At 41.2% G+C, this 16576-nt stretch overlaps 1 pseudogene; it reads left to right on the top strand.

Annotated features, from left to right (window-relative positions):
- The first annotated feature begins 4138 nt into the window (after window positions 1-4138).
- On the top strand, window positions 4139-15963 carry LOC104326444 (cytochrome P450 2J6-like; annotated as a pseudogene).
- The last annotated feature ends 613 nt before the right edge of the window (window positions 15964-16576 follow it).

Here is a 16576-nt window from a genome sequence, read left to right as displayed (position 1 = left end):
CAATGCTTCAAAAGGCTGCTGTCCCTGCTGGACATTTAGGGGTCTGTGTGGGATGGAGGGTTACTAAGCTTCTGTGCTACTGCTTAATTTTTTTTCCCTTAATATATGTAAAATCAAATACAGAAATGTCACCTAAATCTTTCTCCAAAGTATTTTTAGAGGCTTATTTAAGTTGCAAAGTCAACCTCTCAAACCTGAAATGTTGTACAAAACAACCGTGCTTGAGAAAAAGCCTGTGAGGAATGATGTAATTGAAGATTCTGAACTGCCAGTCACCATCTCGGGTTTGGTCAGAGGACATGTTATCTTTGAGCCATCCTGACCCTCTGTAAGGCCCATGTGGCTCCTTCTGTCTCAGCCTTACCTTGGTTTCTACTTCCTGTTGCTTAACTTCTGCTTGCCACACCCTGATTAAAGATGTTCAGGAGTTGTAAATACCTGACAGCAAAGGATTTACAATGGGAAGTGTCAGGTGGAGGTAGGTAATGGGGGTTGGTATAGCTCCACTTACTCTAATCCGGCATAATGTATTGCTAGAAGTTGAGCCTTTCAGGTTTTGCATTTAAGTTCTTACCGTGGAATTTTAGGGGTATAAAGACTTGCCTGATTAACAAGTCTGCTCCATTAGACGTTTCAAATATAAATAATCCTGTAGTGCTGTGTAATTTCTTGCCTTCATAGGTAGGAATAGATACCTTTGCCCTGACAGATCTAAAATGTATTTAATAATGATACAGCACCCTGAGATACTTGATGGAGCGTGAACTAATGAAGGGAAATAATTGCTTATTTTTGGTATCCTACAAAGTAAATTGGTGCTATAGGTCAGTGCTTATATCTTGAGGGATTTTTTTGTTGGTTTTGTTGGGTTTTTTTAATGCTAGTTTAGAAGAATACTTATTGTAAACTCCTGGATGTCCTCATTATGAACATATGAACTGTTGAAAGACAAAGACAGGGTGGGGGTCATATTGGTCTTGCAATCTTTATTCATTAACTTCTTTGTTCATGGATGTACGTTATTGTACTATTCTCAGCCTTTCTTTGTTCTCTTTCTTTGCTCTTTTTCTTTGCTTCTCATTTTGCAGCCACTGGCACATACACCCGCAGCCCTTTAAAACTGCGTGTCTTTTCCATGTGCTTATTCCCTTTGAGCTTCCTCCTGTGTATGACTTTTCTGGAAGCTGTGGGTTCTGTACTGCCTTGTTGCTCTGGGCACAGATCTCCTGCCTGTCTTGCTCTGGGCACAGATCTGCCAAACTTACCTTCTGCAGTCAACCTGGTGAAGAACAGGCCAAGAGTGAAATGCTCATCTGCAATGCTCCCTGCTGGGTAAGTAAGATCTAACCATCCTGAGTAAGTCAAGGTCTATCTCAAATATTATTGTCATTTTTTGTGCTGAAAAGATGTAGCTATGTCAAGTCAGCGACATACTCCCAAAATTACTCCAAAAATTCATCCATCTATTCCCTACACAGAGGAATCATCCGGTTCCTGGTAATTTCACCCAGAGGATGTCAAGTTACTCTTTGGAAAACTCTCTGCAAGAAAAGTTCTTGCAGTACTTGGGGTCAGGGATGACTGACCCACTTCTGTTGTCTTTCCTTATTTTTATTTTGTATATTAAAGTCAAACATATTGTTTTCTTCTCGTTCTTTGTGCCACCTAAGTCCAGCTTTAATGCTCTCAGCTACTAGGCACATTCCAGCTTGTAAATGTTGCAAGTTTCTGAAGGTAATTGTACTTGAGGAGTTAGAAAGCATAGCATTGTATTGTACAATTTCTACTGTTAAATATTCTACATATGAAGCATCACTGAAAGCAATTGGCTGTTACTTTGTTCCCAGTCTATGAACAGTTCTCATGCTTTGGAGATCTGAATTCCTGACACTCCCTTTTACCGAATGTGTTACATTTTATTCTTAGTATTCAAGTAGCAATGTCCCAGAGCTGAAATTAAACATACTGCTAATCTTTCTGAAACTTACTTTCTGAAACTTACTTCACAGTGTGCTTTTATGTTTGCTAAGAATCTTTGGCTTCCTGATAGTTTTCATTAAAACTTGCTCTTCTGAGTCCATTGTTCTGGACTGCTCTTTACCGGGGTTACTATCTTTTAAGAAAGCTGAGTTTTCTGCTCAAAATATAAACCCAGCAAAGATTGCTGACAGGGTGTCCGGAAGAGGAGACATCACACAGGAACAGATCCATGCCAGTCCAAGATCCCTCAGCCTGGTTTTGTTTCCAGTACAGCTTACCCAGTGACGTCAGGTGCTTGTGTAAGTGACCATGCGTCTGGGTTTCAGACAGATGGAAAATTCTGAAAACATTGAAAAAGGAAAGGTGATGGTTACTTTTGGCAGGATAAACTGCTGGCTGGCTCGTTTGGCTTCATCCTGCTTCTGACACTTGTGATTTGATTCCAGTTAAATCTGACCGATGTTCTGAAAGAGGTGAACTAACTGACTAATGTCAAAATACTACAGCAAGTATGAAATGTCTACAACTAAGCAAAGGAATATTGACCAAACAGATAAGAGATGAATATGGTTGTATTTAGTTTATTCTTGAAATTTATGTAATTCAGCATTTCTTCTGACTTCAGCTGTCTGCATAAAATGAATTTTCTTCCATTTTTAAAAAAATTTTAAACTTGATATTTTGGTTTGAAGAAACAAATTGTTCTGATTTTATATTTTGCTGTTTTCAGCTCCGTAGTGGGCAGTTGTAGCTGACTCGCACTGGTTTTAGCGAAGCCATGGAGCCCACCTCAGCCTGCTTCCCACACATTCTGCCCATAATGTCTTGCTGATTTTGCACAGATTAGGTCATAAAAACCTACCTTTCCATGCTGTCTTCACTGTATAATGCAGGCATGTAGGTAGCTACAACAGCTGCAAAGTCTGGCCAAATGAAGGAGGTGGATTACATGACTGAGTCACTTTCTTAATGCTGCCAGGTTTGCAAAATGCTGCATCTATGTATGCACTGGAGGGCAGGGCAATTCCTTGTTCAGACTTGCACTTCATTTTTAGGGAAGACACTTTCTCGTTGCAGTGCAAGACAGAATCCCCTGGTAATTGACACACAGTGCTTTTCCCCATCAGTGTTTCAAACTGGGTATGAATCGCTGCACTACCAGAGGACAGATTTTAAATGTGTCCTGTAAACTGATTGATAACTGGTAATAATAGCCAGGATCCTGAAATTGATAATAAATGTAGAAAATAAACCAAGGCAAATTAAATCTTCACTTTGGTTACATACTAAAAAAAATCTAAAATATTTACAATTGGAATTTCATATTTAATTAATTTCTAAATATAATGAATTTTAAGATTCTGATTTTTTTGTTAGTTAATTGTAATGTCAGTTTTTAAGCATTGTCTTGGTGTCGTTAATCCTCACTTGATGAAATTGTTATTTTTTCCATTTACTGGGAAAAAAAAGCTTGACGGAACACTCAAGGCCAATTTTTCAGAAATTACATGTAACGATTTTGTCTTCTAATTGCACGCTTAGTCTGCGACTAATATTGGTTTTGCCTGTATGAACCGTGTGTACAGGCAGGCAGATCTGAATTTACAACCACATTTAAAGGTAACTTAAATGATGTTTGTGACTAAAGCACCTGGAAATTCTAACCTGTTGTAACTGACATGTAACACTCATATTCTAAATTCAGTGATTCTGAGATAAACAACTCTGTATGGTCTTTAAAGTTCCCAAGGAGGATGAAACTGAGTTTCACTCATCTCATACCCAGTGTCAACCAGGGCTCTCGCCTGGTGTCATTCCAGTCCAGATCTCCCAATACACACCAGCAGTTCCCTAACACAAGCTTCAGGACAAATACCTTGAGTACAAGCGATTCCACATTTTTGTACCGTGGTTTGCTGTAACCAGCTAGGTGTGCTTTTGGTCAGGCACCAGCTTGATGTGTATCTCAGCATGGGAAGGGTATGGGGTGCAGGAAAAGGGCAGGCAGTGATAAACAGGGAGGGACAGAGGGAGGGAAAGGAACTGAGACTTTACAGAACTCAATCTGAAGACAGAACTGGTGGAACAAGGAAGATCATCTTTTCCAAGCTCCGGTATCCTCTTTTTGATAGAGACAAGCTGATAAATCAGCTCTGAAATGCTGACAATAAGTCAAGCTTTTGTAGTCCTGATCATTTTTTTGTTAACTGTTGAATTTTGCAAACTGTGAAAGGCATGCAAGCAATTCCCTCCTGGACCAGCTCCTCTCCCTTTGCTTGGAAAGTTGGTGCACCTGAACTTTCAGTTTCATTGGGATCTTCTGATGGAGGTATTTCTTTTAAGATGCTCTTAATTGGTTAATTTTAGTTACGGCTTAAACAACTGATATGTTAACAGCAAGGGGAAGTTTTTAAGTCTTAGAAAGTTACTGACGAGGTATAGAAATATAAAGACCAACTTGATTCCTACATTCAGATCACCTTCAGTGGAATATGTCATCTTCATGAGAAACTTAATGTCAGAGTTTCTGACTTGTTATTAAAGTCAGAGAAGATCAGTAAGCCAAAAGATGCTTCTCCATTGCTGAGAAGTCCATATGTGTTACTTTTCAAAATTCTGATGCACTGGCACTGTCTAATTTGATCACGAAGTGGGTAACGTGGTGCATATGTATGTATGCTTGTAATATGGAAAGGGCATACACTCCCCATCTTTCAACACCTCCTTAAAACTATTTGTTTGCCACTTGTTTTTAGAGACTGCTGCTCCTCCCTAGGCCACCTCAGTCCCTCCCTGTACCCTGGCAGTAATTCTTCTAATGGCTTGCAGCTGACCTCTAATTCAGATCTATGCTTGAACAGTAGGCACAGATCATTGAGTGCAGTTCAGACACAGACAGGCAGTGATGCTGTAACAGGGAGCGGAAAGCCAGTATCTAACGAATTATAAGGAGAGCAAATGACCAGTGTGATCAATCGAATGTAATTCTGGTGGCACCCTAGACATGGTCTACTACCTCTTTTGTATCATCGTGGGTGTGCTGGAGCAGAGTTGAATTCTTGGACAAAGCTTTCTCCACAAAAGATTGGATTTGCTCTGTCACGCACCTGTTACTGCTTGGATACCTCTGCTGTCTCCAATGGTCAGCGCTTGTCTGTACTGAGAGGAAACCCTGGACTCAGCTGCAGCCCAACAGCACTTCATGGCTGTTGACTAGTTTCTGGCTGCACCTCCTCTTCTGGAGCACCCAGATGGAGCAGGTCTAATGAGTTGGTTTCCTTCTGCAAAGGAAGGGCTAGCTGGAGGCACACAGCCCCAGAGAGGTGCAGAGTGTGGCTGCTCAATTAACAAGGCATAAATGTTGAAGTTGGATGTGATGCAAGGTAGAATACAAAGTTTTATTTCTTTTGCTGGAGTGTTGCTGCAGCCTGTGCTTTGAAAAGAAAATCACTTCCCCCTGGGTAAATAAAAGTGGCTGCTGAAAGCCTTGTTCTCAGAAAGGCAACAGTCTCTTTCTGCTTCTAGCTATAATTACATTCATGGGAGTGATGTTCTCAGCACAAAACTGGCCATTGGGCTGGTGAATAGCAGGTGCAGTGTCTGTCTGAGATACATGGGGTTTCATCTGATCTTTTCTGGCATCTTTTCCACTCACAGCTGGCAAAAACTCACGGTAACATATATACTTGGTGGTTCGGGTGGGCCCCAGTGATCATACTGAATGGATATCAAGCAGTGAAGGATGGCATGACTACGCGCCCTGAAGATGTTTCTGGGCAGATGGTGTCGCCTTTCTTCAGGGCAATGGTCAAAGGAAAAGGTGAGAGTTTCCTGCCATAAATAGGGCACAGGAATGCTGACTTGGCAAACTAGTCTGCCTTGTTAGACCCTCTACCCTCCTGTTCAGAATGCTCCCCGTCAGATACTGTCCAAGTCCTCCATCAGCTCTGGAGAATAGCTTACTATTTGCTGTGATGACTTTTGTACTCAGCTTTCCCAAAGCTGGGAAACAGTCCAAATCTGGTTGTTGCTAGGTGACCTTTTTGCTGTGTTCAAGATGTATGTGATCCCAGCTCAGAACTCAGCAATCTTGCCTACTTCACAGAATAACCCAATTTGCTGCACATGATTTTGCTGTACAATACATGAATGCAAAGCTTGTTTATATGTTTGGTAACCACATCTATTGTGGTTGCCATACTCTTTCCATCGTGAGCAAGAGACCTAGAACACTCTCCTTCAGAAGTCTCATTGCTGTGTTTGCAACCACTCTTACATGTTTGGTGAATGCCCTTTGACTGTGAGAGTGCCCTGACACATGAAAATCCACTACTCCTTAGTGTATTGCAACAGTTTGCAGTATTTTCTTTTTCCTCCCCTGTATTTGCTATACCAAAGCAAACACAGATTGTTTAAAGCTAGGTAAAGCTTCACCATCACAGCCGCAGTTCAGGGCTCTTCAGGTAACCACTAGTGCAGTTTAACAATCTGGAGTGGTCTCCCTGCCAGAGCGGAAATGGAGCCCGAATGTCACTTATCCTTCACCTTCATCACCTCAGCCTCCAAGCATTACATTAATTGATCTCTATCTCTGTAAACTTACCCTGGCCCTGTACACCACTCTGTAGAAATTTACCCGGTTATTCCTGTCTTGAGCATGATCACTTGAGTATGGCTACTGCAGATCTTCTGAAAAGGCATCTTAAGGTGCTTTTCTTAAGACATCAAGAAATGGAGCCGTCAGCAAATCCTTAGATTGCTCTTTTCAAAGATAAACTACAATCAATATTAGGAACATGAGGTCTAGTTATAGTTTGGGTATGTCTGGCTATGATTTCTGCTTACTGATAATTTCACCCAAAGATACTTGTATCACAGTGTATTCCCTGATTTACTCCATGTATTTTATAATACATTTTTAAACAAATTGTTCATGTCTATGGGAAATATTAATATGTCAGGGAATACCCTCAGGTATTATACTGGCAAGGGGTTGCTCCTGGAAGCAGCAGAGATGCTTTGGTATAATGACTCTATGCAATCTGGGAATGGGGAAAAAAGGCCTGGAGTATCGAGTGCAAGAGGAGGCCTCTCACCTGGTGGAGTTCTTTGTGAATTTAAAAGGTATCTATCTGCTAAGAAATCAGACATTTTTCTGTCCTGGATCCGTATCTTCAGCATGCAAACTTACCTACCCCTTTCTAGGGTCGGGGTAGGTCCAGAGTGGTGTATCCAAACTTCCCAAAGAGCAGAAGAAGCCGCAAGTGGGAATTTTTTTCTTAAAGAGCTGTGCATAAACCTAGTGAAGTTGGGAACTTCTGGAATTCTACCGCTATGGGTTTGTCATTTGTCTATGATGTGATGGCACAATGATACCATGTCACTGAACTGCACAGCCAAGCTGTTCTCAGACTTTCTACAACGGATAATTAAAGAGTATGGCAGAGCTTAGTCATTTCTCCAAATCTCTAAATTTCCACGACACGAGGTGCCATGAGGCAAACTGGATATTTCAGTGTCTGTCTGGCTAAGTAAATATTGGCAAGACAATCAAAGAAAGTAGGAGGTGAGAGGGAACTTCCGTGGATTGTCAGGTTCATCCTAGACTCCAAGCCAGGATCATTTCTATCCAAATAATTTTGATGGATGTCTGTCTCCTAACTTTAAAAAAATCATCAGACAGAGATATGATGATTTACTGTTCACAGCTGAGACTATTAATTCTATCTATACTTTGCTGTTCCTGTCCTTCTATTCTGCTTCTCAAACCTTCCCAAGTTCCTTCAGTCTTTCCTCCTAAGTAGTTTTTTTACATTTTTGAACATGTCTGTCACTGTCTTCTCTTAGTTCATCTCTAGTGACATTTCTTCCTTCTCACATTCTGACTTGTTTTCTTCCACACAGTGGAGGACAGCAGATTTTATATGATATGCTCTAATGGATATTAGCTGTAAAATGTTATTTCACAGAAAGGGCTATGAGATTGTTTCAGAGCTATGAGGAAGCAGTTTAAGTGTCCTATGGTAGAAGACTATGTTTTACTTTCATGAATACATATTTATGCTGCATCTCTATTCCCATTCATGCCTCAGCTGGATAAAGAGAACATTCTATGTAACCTCTAATAACGTCTTGTCCTGTCTGTATAAGGAACACCTCAAGAAAACACTGAGAGTGAATACCAGTTACTGTGTTTGCAGGAAGACCTGTGGATCCTTCTTTCTCTCTTTTCCTTTCTATTTCAAGTGTAATTTGTGCTCTGGTTTTTTGATATCACTTCTCTGATGAGGACAAAACCTTCCATGAACTGATCAGTGCCACGGAGAATTTGTTCAGATTTGCAGGCAGTTTTGTTCATCGGGTGAGTAAATAATATGCTATTTTTTTTTCTAAAATAGGTAGAACATGAAAGTGTGGATACAAAAATGGGTCTTCACTAAATACAGAGCAACTGGCAAATGCAAACTGGGAGCTAAGAGGTGTCCTTGGGGACCTTCTTACTGCCTCCTTGGTTTTGAGGCCATTTTGAAGAACTTTTTTGTTTCTTTGCAAGTTTAGGGGACATCTCTCTGTTGACTCCTGGCTTTAAGTTTTTCAGCATTTCTGAGACTGTTAACAGAAACCTTTAAACTTAATTTGAGACTGGAGTTTGTAGTAAATTTGAACTCTGCAGTGCTGCTCCTCCCACCTCTATTTACTTCTTTCCTCTAAAAATGGGTATAATTGAATTAACTGTTCTGCTTTTTACTACTCTGCAAATTGTATGATGACAATTTTCTTTTTGATTCCTCCCTCCCAAAGAATAAAACATTCATTATGAGTCTTTCCATTACTTCATTATAGCTTACAATTCATGCATTACACAAACAACACATACATTCTCTGACAGTATCACAATTCAAGTTCTGTCAGAGATCTTTTGGTAGGTACCTCCCTCAACAGACCATAAAGGCTGACTTTGCACTTGAAGTGTCTTAAAGTGTACTTGAAGTTTTTCCCATGAATTAGACTTTGTGGTTTAGATGCTTAAAGAGGGACAAGCTGGGTGTAATGGGGACTGTGGATGGCAGAGCAAATTCCATTGACATTTGAGTTCTATGGGAAAAGGCAAACTAAAGTGCTGCTGTGGTAGTAAACCTTTTCAACAAATCTATTACATGAGGGTAGCACCATACAACTGAGTAAAAAATAGAAAAATAGATTAAATTTGTGGATGATCAAAGCCAGGAGACCTGAACGATACAGAAGAGATTCAGGGTATCATGCTGCAAGAGCTCGTAAGCACTGTGGATTAGAGTTATAAGAATGGAAGAAATTGTAATAATGCAAAATTAAATTATGAAACATTTTATGAATTAATGAGATTAATATGTGCTATGAGCTTAGAACATTTCAGTGCAAAGGTTAAGAGGAAGGGGATGGGTGTAAACTAGCAGATAACAGGATGAAAAAGGCCAACAGAATATCAGAGTGTTTCCAGCACTACCACTATTTTCCTTTTAGATCCAGTGAGGTGTTAGAGCGGGTTCTGGTGTGTAATAATCTGTGTGATCTGTTCTAGGCTCTTGGACATCTTGTGTTGTGAGTCTGGAGTGAAACAAATGTAGTGAAATGTTAGTGAGATGACCTACAAACTATCACTTAAAATTAAAGAGACTTTGCTTGTTAGGTCTGAAAGAACATAGAGGGGAGATAGAAACGCTGTTTGTTTGGCAGGGTGGAATGGCAGATGCTGCAAAGAGAGAACTATCCAAGCTAGAGGACAATACTTGAGGTGACAAATGTGTGTGTGAATACACTCAACAGACTGAAGATGTAATATTTCTTACCTTCAGAACAATTATTGGTCCTCTAGCAGTCACGAGGACTCTGATGGGGAAAATTAGATTAGCTCTGAGAGTGATATCCAGTCTACACCTTCCTTCTGTGAGCTCCACAAGTTCCACCAGTTACTTGAGGCTGCAGACTTGATAACATTTGTAGCCGCACAGTATCCAAAGGATGTCCTTATATTTTGTGTGTGTGGGAGCTAGGGTCTCCAGCCTATGCAGAAGTAAGGGCTTCTAGTGATCTGTATTAGTCAAGCAGACTTACTGGCATGAGCAGTGTGTTGTCAGTACTGCCTTGAATGGAGAAGTGTGTTAAAATTACTAGTAAAGTTTTCCCACACAATGGCAAAATTCTACTCAAAGCAATGCTATTTTTTCCTATTTTTCAATTATTATATTGTATTGTATTGTATTGTATTGTATTATATTATATTATATTATATTATATTATATTATATTATATTATATTATATTATATTATATTATATTATATTATATTATATTATATTATATTATATTATATTATATTATATTATATTATATTATATTAGTTAATTATTCCACTATCAAAATTTTCAGACAGGACAATTCAGCCTTTTGGTGTTTCTAAAAGCAGCTTTGTTACTGACAGATTGTTTACACCACCTCTTGTATGTCACTCCCACAGCTGTATGAAATCTTGCTCTGGTTGATGTGCCATCTCCCTGGTCCTCCTAAGAAAGCATTATCTTGCTATGATGTCCTGAGTTCTTTTGCAAGGAAGGAGATCAGAAGACATGTGGAGAGAGGGATACCAAGTGAACCACAGGATTTCATTGACTTTTATCTGGCTGAGATAAAGAAAGTAAGTGTTCATTCTGCCTGATCACACATTTAAGGAGTATAAGGCCAAACAGACCATTAAATAATCCAGTTTCTTACATTTCATAGGCTTCTTAATGTGAATACATTAGCTCGGGACTTACTAACTCATGCCTTCCAGAAAGGCATGCAATTTTATATTTTGCTTACATGAATGAATCACCACAAAGTATGTTAGGGTGTGAAGTCGTAAGTTGTCATCTGCTTTCCGTAAATATCCATGTGTATACTTCAATCCTGTAGTAAATAGCAGACAGTTCATGCCTGTAGGTTACATAGCTTTGGTAGACCACCTCATCTTCTACAGCAGAGTACCTCATGTTTACAATGGGATTAAATATGCATGCAGAGATAATTATCCTGATACAGCTGACACGATTCTTTATTTTTCAGTGTGTGTCCTAACACTGGCTGTTGTTGTGCCACACAACTGTGTGGTTCCTCCCTTGGAAAGGAACTGTTGGTGGAGGATCCTCCTTTTACTGGAAACTTTCTTTAGGTCCTCGTCTGAATAGATTCTCCACTCTAACGGATTCCCAGGCTATTCTGAAATCCCTCGATATCATTCCTGCAGCACCGAAAAGAGACTAGTCCTTCCACGTCCAGCCCAGTCCCTTTCAGCAGTTGCACCTCAGCAATTCAAGCTTACTTGCTCGTTTGACCAGCCTTGGAATAGGTATTTGACCTAACTTTTATGCTTTAACTTCAACTTTGTATCATCATCTACAGTCTAAAGATGGGGTCAAGCCCAAGTATGATGAAGACAATTTGGTATATGTCATAAATGATCTTTTCCTCAGTGGATCAGAGACCTCAAGCACTACATTGTACTGGGGACTTCTCTATATGGTAGTGCATCCAGACATCCAAGGTGAGAGGGACTTTTCCTGTGAAATGTTATGGGTACTACAAATGTTAATGATGGCTAAATATAATGAGTTGCAGGCACAAAAGCTGCTAGTTGAGCCTGGCTCTCACTCTCTGAAAACAGAAATAATGGCAGCAGAGGAAAAAAGCTGAGGCCCGTCCTGTGACCTGACCAAGCCAGGTGGCTGAAGGCATGTGAAGTGAGACAAAAGTTGGCTTTTTGCAGTGACAAGTGCGAGCTGCTCTGTGTGGAGAGTTTGCAGGCTGACTGATGGCAGCAGGAACAGAGATCAGAGCTCTGAGTCCTGTCTGCACCAGACATCGTTCAGGTATGAGGAGTGCTAACACAGCTTTGTTGTGTTTGCCACGCAGTCAGCATATGCTTTCTTCCCCTCCTGGCACAACACCCCTTGCTGAGCACACCAGTACTCCTAGCAACCCACTGGATCCCTTACTGGACAAATCAGCTGGACAGATCTTGGCAGGTTATGAAGGGCTGCAGGTTGCCCTAAAGAAGGCCCGTGGTCCTGACAGAGGTGGCTGCCTCTTCCTGTATCTATCTTGTTAGGAAACAGGTAGAGAGACGCAAGATAATTTGCACGGTGCAAATCCATATACTTCCTTGAAGAAAGCTGTGGCTCCTTCCTGTCTTTGCTGAGTGCTTCACGCACAAGGCTAGGCAGTGTGCATCTGTGGAATATGGGCTGCTCAGCAGTAGCCTCATGATTTCAGTAGAGCATATGCTGCACGTAACCTACTGATGGCATTAGCATCTGGGCTTTAAATAACCAGTAATATTTGTTGCAGTTTGTTCACAAAGCAGCAAACAAACCTTAGGAGAAAACAAAACCTGAATGTGGAACATCTGGAAGGGATGGAAAGACTGTAGGAAACGAAAAAGAAGTTTAAAGGGAGGATTCTTGCTGCCTGATACATAGAGGTGGTGTTTGCAGGCAAGAACTGCTGGCAGTACACATGAACTGTCCCTGTCTGAGTTAATACTGCAAAAGAGGTTGCTTATCAAATTAACGCCAATTCCATGAATGCCTCTGTCGATTCAGGCTGAGTTTCATCATCCACATCTATGCCAGGAAGAGAAAGGATATGGCCAGGGTTTAAGGAGGACTCAGGTACTCCAGGGGCTGGTGGCTCTTCCACCTGCTGTGCTTGAGCACTGAAAGCAAGGGAGACACCTGTACTCCCGCAGCCTCAGCAGGAGGCTGAAAAGGCTGTGAGTGCATATTTGCATCCAAGGTTTTAGGCTGATTGAGGTGGTGTTTGTTCATACAGCATGTTGCCATACTTGGACCAACTCTGCTCAACTCATCCCTTCCACTGGGAGTTAACATCCAAGATGTTTAAGTCAATTTTGCAAATGAGATTTAGATTTTGAGATGAAGTCAACTAAGCAATCCCTAAATACCTTCAAAACCCAGAGCTGAGTGAGCTGCCCTACATCCACCACGCATTCTTAAGATAAATGTCAGAGCTGGAATAAGAACAGTATAGTCCATTCTTATGACTCTGGACCACACTTTGGGGTTTTTTTACCTATTGATTTTTATTTCATATATTAAACTCAGGCATTAAATCACATTAAATCACAGGTTATAGACTTCATGTACTACATTGAATTAATACATTTTCCTGTTGTTCTAAGAAAAGAGACCAGTTAAAATATTTTATGCATTTTTTCCCATCTGAAATAGTGAATATTTCTTCACAGAGAAAGTGCATAAGGAGCTGGACGCTATTGTGGGTCTTTCACAGTTACTTTGCTATGAGGATCGGAGAAAACTGCCCTATACAAATGCTGTGGTTCATGAGATCCAGCGCTTCAGCAACATTGTCTCTGTCAGCATGCCCAGAGTGTCTGTGAGGGACGCCATACTGCTAGGATTCCCTGCCAAAAAGGTACAGACTTTTTTCAGCCTCTGCTCTTTCTTCAAGAGACAGACATTTAGCTTTAATTCCAGTTTTGTAACCAATTTTCCATCTATAAGCTGTTCTCCATATAACCCAGGAACATGATGCCTGGGGAAGGGTTGTCATTCGTGGCTCCAGGAATGAAATTAGTCTCTTGCTCAGCGTGTTGATGCTCAGACAGCTGGTAAGGGCCCTGCCTCTGCCCCGGTGATCAACACCATGACTGCAGAGACAGCTCTGCTCAGCTGTGGGTGGACTGAGAGGAGAAACTGGTTTGCCAAAGCATTGGTTAAGACATCCCTGCCTGACTTGGCATTGCCAGCACTCCTGGGATGGAGGAACACTTGTGAGATGATGGCTCACAGCTCTGCTGCCTCCATGAGCTAAGGGACCAGCCTGAATCTGTAACAGGCGAGAGACTGTCAGCTACAGTGAGGGAGTTCCTCCCAAATACTGCCAAAGACATGTTCACAGCCAGTAAGGCATTTTTTTAGAGTGACATAAGCTATACTGGGTGCCAGTTCTCACTGTAAAACACTAGCAAGAAACAGTAACTGGTTACTTTAATTGAAAGGGAGATGGGAGAAGCCAGCACCATTACTGGCAATTGGGACTGGCCTCACCTAACTCATTTTGTGGTGAAGATTTCACTCTGTTCTGTCTGCTTCTGACTGCCAGGTAGCTGAGGCACATGAACTGGTCTGCTGGGAGCAACCAATAAAGGAAAAGCCTGAAGTACTACTGCTGAAAGGGTTCAGAGATTGTTGTCAGTGAAGTATTGCAGTTATTTCTGGATGCACTTTTTTCTCTCTTAAGCCTGAAAGGAGGTTTCAAATGCTGGGACCTGAGTATTAACAAAAGAGTCCTACTAGAAGCGTAACTCAGATTGGTAGTAAAAGTGGTCACAATGCAGTTGCACCAACATCACTAATGCTGTTAACACCCAGTGAGGTAGCTGTAGGACTGAGAGCTGATAATTTCCAACTCAGAAGATGATCACAAACTCCAATTTTGTAGGAAAATGGTCTTCCAACCACATCATATCTGCTCATTGCAAAGAAATGGCAACATACAGCAGTTTTATCTGCCAGGCAGAAACTGGTGGATGAGGGGCTAGTAGTTGGAACTGATCAACTGAATCAATGGCAGGGAACCATCATTACGCCAAATATAGCATCTGCTCTGTATGACCCTGAGCAATGGGAGACAGCTTGACAGTTCAACCCTGGCCATTTTCTGGACAAAGAAGGAAACTTTATACATCGAGAAGCCTTCTTACCATTCTCAGCATGTAAGCGCACTGGCAGTTTGAACCAATCCAACAGATCAGATGAAGAACCCAGAAGTGTGAGACTATGGTATTTCTTCAGACAACATCTTCTGTCTCTGCTGTGTGCTGCTTTGAAAGAACAGTACTGGTTTGTATCTGCCAAGGGAGGTGCTTCTGTGCTTCAGACCCCAAAGTGTCCTTAGGACACCGTAGTGGGAATCCCACTCAAACTCCTGAATCTCCTAGGCTTATTGCATGCTGCAGCCATCCACAAGTTTTATCTGTGGTATTCTTTATATCTACGTTTTTTTGCCTGAGAAGCAATGTGTCTTGTATGTACTGGAGTTATTTGCAATCCCTTTTAAAGGAACAAGCTGAAAGCAAAGCAGAATGGATGCTGGTAAACAAATGATTAAGTTCTTGCTTACAGAACTGAAAATCCCATTGCAAATAAAGGAAATAAGATAAAAATGCATAGAGATAATACTTAGCAGTAAAGTTCCTTTAGCTTTTTCTTTCCTTTTCTTTGTCTGCTAATCTGGAAATGTGAATGTATTATTCATCTGACCTGCTCATACCACTGGTTCCAATGAGGAACCCTCGGAAATTAACATTAGGCCTCTTGCTTTGCCTGTAAAGTGACCAAGCGTTTGTTCAATTGCAAATGCCATTGCTAAGTAATTTTAATCTGTTGACTTTAACTCACTAAGAAAGCATGCACAAACAGCTGGCAGATTCTTCATGTATGACCTTGAAGCTCAACATCTTCTGTAAGAGGAAATTAATTTTCTGCCAAGTCAGGCAGGGCCAAGAAGAAATAATGGTGGTACCTCAGGGATTTTCATTGAGAGTTTCATTTGGTGTCTCCTGACCTACGACATTGGATGGGATCTTTGAGAGACAGAATTCACGAAGTTTTAGTTCTGTGTTAGTTTCGTGATCCTGGCCTTGAACAAAAAAAAAACCCTTGCTGCTTATAACAAGAATGAACAAAGTGATTATGAAACTAAAAAATTCCTAATACTCACTGTCCTTCCCTTCTTCCTTCTGCAGGGCACTGTGCGTGTTTGGGGGAGCATCTAGCGAGGACCGAGCTCTTCATTTTCTTTGCTGGCCTGCTGCAGGCATTCACTTTCTGGCTCCCGAGGGGGTGATGAAGATCAACACAGAGCCCATTTTTGGGGGTACGCTGCAGCCCCCCCGTACAGGGTTTGTGCCATTCCACGCTAGGCTGCAGCACGTCACAGACCAACATGAGACAGCCACCTTTACCTCAGTGCATTTCCTCTCAAATGTATAAGCCTTCTTCTGCTAGCCAGGATATTGATATTAGTCTATTCCAGGGCTATTTGTAAAGCGTTTGCAAGCCAAGATCCAGACTACCTGTACTTTTGGTCTGGTCCTTGTGGAAGTGCCAGACATGCTCGCAAGGATCTTAAGCATTTTCTTCTCTTGGAGAGCACTTGAAGCAAGAAGCTATGGTTCCCAGCTGAAGCCAACGTGCTGTGTCTCCTTGTCCTAGCCAAGCAGAATCATCATGACGCTCAATCCTGAGCAAACCTCAGTAAAATTCAACAGAGGAACTCAGCAAGAGCCAAGTAGGTGTCATTTCTACAAGTGCTTTGACGACCTCAAAGTAATTTGACTCTGGAAATGCACTTTTAAAGACTTATTTTGGTTTTACTGTCCTGAACTTATACACTTAAGTTTGTTGCAGATCGCAAGTGAAAAAAAACACACCACAGTACCCAAACCCAAGAAAACATATTAGAATGCAAGTACATTACTGTCTGAATTTGATGTAAGTATCTCACATGTAGAAGACAGAGTCAATCTAAAGTTG

The sequence above is a fragment of the Opisthocomus hoazin genome, chromosome 4 (assembly GCF_030867145.1).
Source record: "Opisthocomus hoazin isolate bOpiHoa1 chromosome 4, bOpiHoa1.hap1, whole genome shotgun sequence".
NCBI lineage: Eukaryota > Metazoa > Chordata > Aves > Opisthocomiformes > Opisthocomidae > Opisthocomus > Opisthocomus hoazin.
The sequence above is the reverse complement of the archived record's forward strand: the minus strand, read 5'-3'. Positions and strand labels throughout refer to the sequence as shown.